The sequence below is a fragment of the Camponotus vicinus genome, unplaced genomic scaffold (assembly GCF_025532165.1).
Source record: "Camponotus vicinus isolate PSW18456_S1 unplaced genomic scaffold, iyCamVici1.0 SCAF_10, whole genome shotgun sequence".
Classification (NCBI taxonomy): domain Eukaryota; kingdom Metazoa; phylum Arthropoda; class Insecta; order Hymenoptera; family Formicidae; genus Camponotus; species Camponotus vicinus.
The window spans coordinates 13,551,186-13,560,529 of record NW_028141946.1 but is presented as its reverse complement, the minus strand read 5'-3'; positions in this window follow the sequence as shown (position 1 = coordinate 13,560,529).

Below are 9,344 nucleotides of genomic sequence, written 5' to 3'. Positions count from 1 at the left end.
CCCCGCGTAAGCACCCGCGTCTGACGGTGAATCGCGCCACCCTTGCCTGCCTCTTGTATTTGACCCGTCATACGTTAACTACTTCCTTTAATAATTCAAAAACTACGCTTCAAATCAAATTTTGGTAAAGGAAAAATTGTCTTAGAATGGTGTCAGGAATACGTCATTTTACAGACGGATGGTTTTTCGGGATCGCCCTGTATATTTATGATGTGTTTGTCATTAAGCTTAATATTTATGGACATTGTATATTTAATGCAAAAATTTATAATTATTTATCGAGGTTTTTATAACTATTACTTTACTCGGATATGAAGAATTATTTAACTGCGTTATTAATTAAAGATTCTTTGATTTTATATGTATAAATACATTTCTTTTATTATATTCTATAAAAATGATTTTACTTAAATGAGTTGTTTGATATAATTAACATGGTTTAAATGATATTATTTGATATAATTTTTTATAAATATTCTTCTTTTTAATTAAAAAAATATGTTAACATCAAAGATTCAAAAAATGAAACTTACCCAATATTACACTTATCTTTTTTCTGCGATTAAATTTTAAAAGTTTATTTTGTTAGATTTATTAGTTAACAATTTCCATTTCTAAAAAAGATAAAATGTGTGTGTGTGTGTGTATATATATATATATTGTTACGTCTCGGCGGGGTCGCGGCTCCTACGAGTACTCGGACCTTGCGCCGGACGGGTCGCTTATTTCAGGGGCAGAGGCCCCTGGGGAGTGCCTGCGACTAGGCTACCCGAGGGACAGATTTTCCTAAGGGAAAGCGAACCAAGAGGCCCCCGAAGACGTTAACGGCGGGAATGACGTTACCGGCCACTGGGGAGTTATCGACAGGGTTACCGGCGAGGGGTGTCGCGGCTCTTGTGGTCACGGGAAGTCCCGTACAGTAAAGCTAGCGGGTATGGTGCCAGTCACGAAAACTTTAATCGGGTCAGGAAGTGAATAATAATTTATGCCTTGCTGCCTTAACTCCCTGGCGAATCTAACATATGCAGCGATACATTGGTTGCAGTCGAAAGAGAAGGAATTTGCGAGATTTCGAGAGCATACAGTGCAGCGTACCCCGTCGTAGGTATCGCTATCTATGGCTAAATGGACATTGAAATACGCGTATGGATCCTTGTTAATATTATTCGAGTTGGCGAAGCAGTATACGCAATAGGGAGTTAGATGGATCCTATGGGCGAACCCTGAAATGTATGTGCAACGAATATTCGTGAGTCGGTCGAATACTTCGTCATGCGTGTGTTCGCGATTCATGTGGACGTAGTGTATTTGAGTTAGGGAAATAAAAAAAAAGGGTGACGGCTGGATTTACAATAATTTGATAGTTTATTTATTTATTTATCCTCAGAGTTTTAATCGCTTGTAGAATTTACATATATAATATTTCTTGCTAAATATTACTCCGGGGTTTCTTACGAGTTGGAGAAGTGAAAATTCCTAAAAGGGTCAGGGCAATAAAACTCAGGCAAAGGGTTGCCCTGTCGGGGGGGGGGGGGGCAAGGGTGAATCCTTGCCTCGCCTGGGGCAATAAAAGTGAAACTTGCGTGGTTCTTTCGGTTTCAAAATCGTGTTCTGTTGTGTCCTGGGTTCTTGCTGGATTTAGCGCGTGGGGAATTAATCCAATATTATCGGCTGGTCCGCGGTGCCCCAGTGTTCGGGTGTACTGGCCCCGTATTCCTTGTGTAAAACTTCTGCGCGGATCTGAAGGTAGCGCGTCTTCCGGGGATTCCCGGGCACGTAGTTCAGGGGCGGTAGCGACGGCTTACTTTCTAGGGTTGTCAGATTACGCGGCCACTGCGAATATTCGATTGATTTAATACGGATATCCTTTCTTATAGGCTTGATCCCTTTTAGTTGGACTTGCGGGTTGAAGAATGCTTCGTACTCAGTATCGAGGTATATACGCTCAGTCCCCAGGAACTCGCTATCAGTTTCGGTCACGGGAGCGTATTTGAATTTATAATATAAACTGCGCGCGTAAAATTGATGTCCGCCTCTCCTTGCTTTAGGCATCTACAGAAAAAACGGAATTTAGCAAACCAGCTGGGTTCGATCATGGGAGATGGTAGGAATGATCGAGAACAACGTGCCGCTTATTAGCACCGGAGTACCGATCTTTTTAGGGGGTGGGAGTGCCGAGTGTGCAGAGTGTTAGCACTAAACGGCGGAGTTAAGAGGCCGTGATAACCGTGCCGCGTGGTAGGCACCGTATTAACACTGCTCGCGGATGATCGAAACCAGGTTTATAATGTGGCTAAAGAATTCGTGCCGATTCGTTGGAGGAGATGCGTACAGAGTTAGGCGTACTAAATTTCAACACTGTGTATAATAACTAAGAGTATATTCAAGTGTATTTGGTTTACTTATAATGTTAGGTTACAATATAGATTGTTCGAGAGCTATCGGCGCGGACGCTGGCAGTATGAAATGGTAGTCGTCGTAGTTTTGGAGTGAATTCGCAGTCGGAATAGAATTATATTCGGATATAGGGTTACAACTGGAGATAGAATCGCGTTTAGAAATAGAATCTCAACTGGAAATAGGATCGCATTTAGAAATGGAATTATTGCGTGTCCAGGGAACACTTCTAGAAGAGAAGTGGCTCGCTCAGGACTCGGAATCGAAGTGTCGGATTTTGGGACTGCACTGAGGTCCCTTGATTTGGGGTTGAAGAGTGGGGAGGTAGGGATGATGGGGGTGTTCCTTAGGGGTGGGAGATGACGGTTGCCATCTATTGGTGTGGCCGGGAGTCAGATGGGGAGATAACTCGTTTTTATCGTGGGTTAATTCTATCCGGTGTTGGTAAGGTAGATTCGTTTTAGGCGGAGCCGGTGTTATCTGAAGTCGGTAATTAGAGTTTTGTTCTATCTAGAGCGCGAGATTTAGTCGGTAATTTGGTTGAAATTTATGCGGGGACGTAACAATATATATATATATTGTTACGTCCCCGCATAAATAACGATATATATATATATATTGTTACGTCCCCGCATAAATAACGATATATATATATATATTGTTACGTATAATATATATATATATATAAGGCTTGTCTCTGAAATGTTGTTTATCAAGCGCCAAAAAAATAGCTTGAACTTGCAGAGTGATACAGAAGGCTTGCATCATACATTTGCGACGATAATCGATAATTTATCGAAAATATTTATCGAGGCGTTCGTTCACGCGTCGGTATGTTTGTTATCGTTGAGTCAACTGCGCATGTCCTTGGTTGAGTCCATGTTTACGTCCTGACAACCGAGGACATATTTATACAGTTCGTCATTGAATCTCGAACCGACATGGGGCGCACAGCGGTATACTATATTATTAATTGTAAAAAGCGCGGAATCTGGTGAGCCATGCTTCTAACTATTAATTTAAGCAAAAAAGCTTATTCACGTGTAATATCTTTCGGTATTTATTTTATTATTTTTACTCGATTTATTAGATCTGCTGTGACGTCGCATAGCATAACTATAGTATATTTAATTGACTATTGGAAACAGAGCGCTTACTAGACCTCCGCGGGACGCAAATTAGCATCACCTACGCGTCGAGAACAAATTCGTTTAATGTAACGCGTCACTATCTGTAACATATATTGTTAACATCGCGCTGAAGAAGGATCCAAAGATGATCCGAAACGTACGTTTTTTGTTATTATAATGTGTTTTTTAATAAACTAATACTGAAAAAAGAAAGAAGTGTTGTTACTTCTCTGCGCTCCAACTACCGCGCGTTGGCTCTTATGCCATTTTCTTTTTAATGTTTTTGATTACTTGAGCCAAATCTCTAATTATTAAAAAAAAGAAAAATTAATGAAGATGAATCAATAAATAAAAATTCACAAGTAAATAAAAATTTATATTTGTTTTCTATTTTATAATTCAACTATAATAAAAATTTAAATAAAATAAAAATATTATATATAATACATATATTAATATTATATAATAGATATTTACGGAATACATATTTTAAATATAAAAAAAATATATATCTTTGTGTTTGCAGAATAAAAGAAATATGTAATAATGGAACTTAAATGAACAAAAAAAGAGAAGTTATTATTATTTTAATCAAATTGTTTATTGTTGTATATTATTAAAAAAAGTTAATTAATATTATTAGATTTGTTGTTTATTGTTTAATTTGAAATAATATTAAATATATATTTTATTTAATTTAAATGTAGAATTTTAATAATCTAATAAATTTGACATAATTACAAGTTACTATAATTATTCTTTGTATACGTATATATGTATATGTTGTATATTACTGTTAGGGTCATTCCACAATAGGTTGCAAGTGCCCCGGCTGTCAGTTGACAGTTGCGGATTGACCAAAAGCAAAGCAACTTGTCAGCTGATTGGACCTATTGTGGAGTGGCCTTTATGTTGTGTGTATGTGTGTGTATCTTTCAAAATAACATTTAAAAAATTAGTTAATTATATTAATATTGTGTATCGATGCTTATATATTTATTTAAATTATTGATAGAAAGCTAAATGGCGCGCGCGTAGCGCGCGCCTGTGTTGTTCTAGTATCTTGTAAAATATTCATTTTTCGATTATCTTACCTTAATACTTTTACGTACAAAATAATGAGAGGAATCAATTGGTGTAAAGAAAACACATAATTGTTTCGAAAGAAAAAATGTAATTTGCAATTAACAATTACATTTTTTTTTCGAAACAATCATGTGTTTTCTTTACACCAATTGATTCCTCTCATTATTTTGTACATAAAAGTATTAAGGTAAGGCAATCGAAAAATGAATATTTTACAAGATATTTTACGGTTTATGTAAAATTAAGAAATTTTTTCAAGCCTCATAACTCAAAAAGTATTTAACGAAAAGGTACTTAATTATAGTGTTTTGGAAAGCTCTCGAGATAAGCTACAAGAATATGCAATGAAAAATAGTAGGTTCTATTTAAGAAATTGAAGGTGACCTTTATGTGACCTTCAAATGACTATCCAAGGTCAAATTTTTGCCACCATCTTCTGTCCCCCTCGAAGTCAAGCAACTTTTATTTGAAACATTTTGTTGTACAGGGTGCTGCGTGAACATACAGGTCATTACGACGGGTTGCCTGCCCATAGGCGCAAAGCCGATAATATAGGATAGGCAATACAGATCATTCACAATTCGCACAATTATCGACGTATTATATATACTAGCTGTCACGCTATGAACGCGTAATAAGCTGTTAGAAGAAGAAATTTTACAACGAAAAATATATTTGCTGCTCGTTTTTATGACATTCGCCATAAATTAATAACATATCGACGAGTTCTTGATTTCCGTATTGCACCGTATATGCAGTGGTATGAAAATTTTATTTGTTTATACCCCATCACTCGCGCTTGTAATGTTTTAGTATAATCAAATCTGATTGTCAATTGTTGTGTGCAATATCTGAAAATAGAGGATGTGCAATACGGAAATCAAGAACTCGTCGATATGTTATTAATTTATGGCGAATGTCATAAAAACCAAAGACGAGCAGCAGCATTATATGCAGAACGTTTCCCAGAGAGGAGACACCCAGGACATGGCTTTTTTTATAGTTTATGTGTAAGATTATGCGAACATGGCACGTTGCATGCTTCACGGAAGCCACAGCGAGTCCCATCAAGAGCAAGAGAATCAATTGATGCAGTGAGGATGGCACTCGAAAATAACCCGCACACCAGTACACGAGCCATTGGACGTGATCTACAAATAAAATATACAAAAGTGCATAGAATTATTAAAAAAGATCTCGGATGGAAACCATTCAAAAGACATACAAGTCAAGGTTTATTTCCTGGCGATTTTGCTCGTCGTGAAACATTCTGCGATTGGATGTTAAACCAGGTAAGTGTATGAATGACTTGAATAAAATGTAATAGACATGCAATGAGTATATTATTTCATTTATGTCAATATCTTTCAGATTGACCTTGATAATGTGGTAAATGATGCATTTTTAAAAAAAATTTTGTGGACAGACGAGTGCGTATTTCATAGTGACGGACGCATTAACCGACATAACGAACATCATTATGCTGAAGAAAACTCTCATTGCCGCAAAACAACTCTTCAACAACTATCCAAGGATATTACAGTGTTAATGTTTGGGCGGGCATTCTGGACGATATGATTATTGGGCTGTTCTTTTTCCCAGAAAATCATCAATGGAGAAATATATGCTGATTTCATCGAGCATACATTAGATGACTTTTTGGAAGATGTACCACTAGCTTTGCGGAGAACCATAATTTTCCAACAAGATGGTCATCCTGCCCATACTTCAATTGCCGCCCGTACCATCTTAAACAGGAAATTTCCAAACAGATGGATTGGCAAATATAATAATTTCCAGGAGTGGCCGCCGCGATCTCCGGATCTGACACCGTTAGATTTTTTACTGTGGGGATACTTAAAAGACCAAGTATATCAAACTTTACCACAAAATAGAGACGATTTAATTAATCGTATACAAACTGCCTTTTTGCAAGTATCGCCACAAATGTTAAGCAGAGTGCGAGAAAGTTTTGTGCGACGTGTTGTTTTATGTGAAGAGCACAATGGAGGTTACTTCGAACACCTACTGTAAATAAATTATATTAAAAAATAAAAGTTTCAATTTTATAATTATACAAGTGTTTTTTCCTTTTAAATAAGAGTTAATTAGACATTACTTAATATTTAACTAACAATTATTAATATTATAATATATATAATGTAACATTAATTTTATTGTAAAATATACAACTTAATATAACTCTCAACATTATATTTCAATAATCCTTATTTATATATGATTACAATAATATTATATTATTAATATTATTAAAATATTAATAATATTATAATATCATAACATTATAATATTATTAATATTCTTTTATAATATTATTAATATTATTTTTAATATAATATTATTGTAATTATATATAGATAAGGATTATTGAAATATAATGTTAAGAGTTATATTATGTTGTTATATATTTTACAATAAAATTAATTCACGACAAATCTTATCAAAAAATTTAGTATTGTGTGTGAAAAAAAAATATACATAAAGTATAAATTTTAAACATACACTTTTATAAAATGTTATACGACAATAGTTTATAATTCTTTTACGAAAAATATATCTTTCGTTGTAAAATTTCTTCTTCTAACAGCTTATTACGCGTTCATAGCATGACAGCTAGTATATATAATACGTCGATAATTGTGCGCGATCTATATTGCCTATCCTATATTATCGGCTTTGCGCGCCTATGGGCAGGCAACCCGTCGTAATGACCTGTATGTTGACGCAACACCCTGTACATTCAAAAATAAAAAAGTTATTGGGGTGGGTAACTTAAAATGGCTCACCCTGTATATATATATTAATACAAACGAAGGTTACGAACACATGTGTTGAGCACGTTTGTCGAAAATGGTGTTACTTTTCCTATTTTTATGAATTAAATTAAATTTCATTATAAAATTTGTATTATATAATAAAATGCAATTTATGATGTTATAATGTTATATGCAAAATGATAAATATTAATTTGAAAATTCATTAGTTTTTTAATTCCTCTTTTTCATATATATATATATATATATATATATATATATATATATATATACATATATATATATATATATATACAGGGTGACCCATTTTAACTTAGGCAGCCAAATAACTCGAAAAATAAGCAAGATAGAGAAAAATGTTTTAGACAAAAGTTGTATGGTTTCGAGGGGGCCATAAGATGGTATCATTGGTTTGACCTTGAAGAGTCATTTGAAGGTCACGTGAAGGTCACTTCAATTTTTTTAAATGGAACATCCTATATATTTTTGTACATTCTTGTAGCTCATCTCGAGAGCTTTCCAAAACACTATAATTAAGTACATTTTCGTTAAGTACTTTTTGAGTTATGAGGCTTGAAATAATTTCTTAATTTTACATAAACCGTAAAATATCTTGTAAAATATTCATTTTTCGATTACCTTACCTTAATAGTTTTATGTACAAAATAATGAGAGGAATCAATTGGTGTAAAGAAAACACATAGTTGTTTCGAAGAAAAAATATGTAATTTGCAATTAACAATTCCATATTTTTTCTTAAAAACAACTATGTGTTTTCTTTACACCAATTGATTCCTCTCATTATTTTGTACATAAAAGTATTAAGGTAAGATAATCGAAAAATGAATATTTTACAAGATATTTTACGGTTTATGTAAAATTAAGAAATTATTTCAAGCATCATAACTCAAAAAGTACTTAACGGAAAGGTACTTAATTATAGTGTTTTGGAAAGCTCTCGAAATAAGCTACAAGAATGTATAAAAATATATAGGGTATTCCATTTAAAAAAATTGAAGTGACCTTCACGTGACCTTCAAATGACTCTTCAAGGTCAAACCAATGATACCATCTTATGGCCACCTCGAAACCATACAACTTTTGTCTAAAACATTTTTCTCTATCTTGCTTATTTTTCGAGTTATTTGGCTGCCTAAGTTAAAATGGGTCACCCTGTATATATATATATATATATATATATATATATATATATGCAGGGTGTCCCATTTAAGTTGATAATGCGAAATATCTCAAAAACGAAGAGTTGAAAAAAGAAATGTTTTAAATAAAAGTTAATTGACTTTAAGGGTGCCATAAGATGGTGCCATTGGTTTGACCTTGAAAAGTCATTTAAAGGTCACGTGAAGGTCACCTTCAATTTTTTAAATGGAACTCCCTATTTTTTATTACTTATTCTTGTAGCTTACCTCGAAAGCTTTCCAAAACAATATATTAAAGTATTTCTTCATTGAGTACTTTTCGAGTTATGAGGCTTGAAATAATTTCTTAATTTTACATAAACCATAAAATATCTTGTAAAATGTTCATTTTTCGATTATCTTACCTTAATACTTTTATGTATAAAATAATGAGAGGAATCAATTGATGTAAAGAAAAAGCATAGTTGTTTTTAAGAAAAAATATGTAATTTCCAATTAACAATTCCATATTTTTTCTTAAAAACAACTGTATGTTACCGTAACTTAAAATGGCTCACCCTGTATATATATATTAATACAAACGAAGGTTACGAACACATGTGTTGAGCACGTTTGTCGAAAATGGTTTTACTTTTCCTATTTTTATGAATTAAATTAAATTTCATTATAAAATTTGTATTATATAATAAAATGCAATTTATGATGTTATAATGTTATATGCAAAATGATAAATATTAATTTGAAAATTCATTAGTTTTTTAATTCCTCTTTTTCAT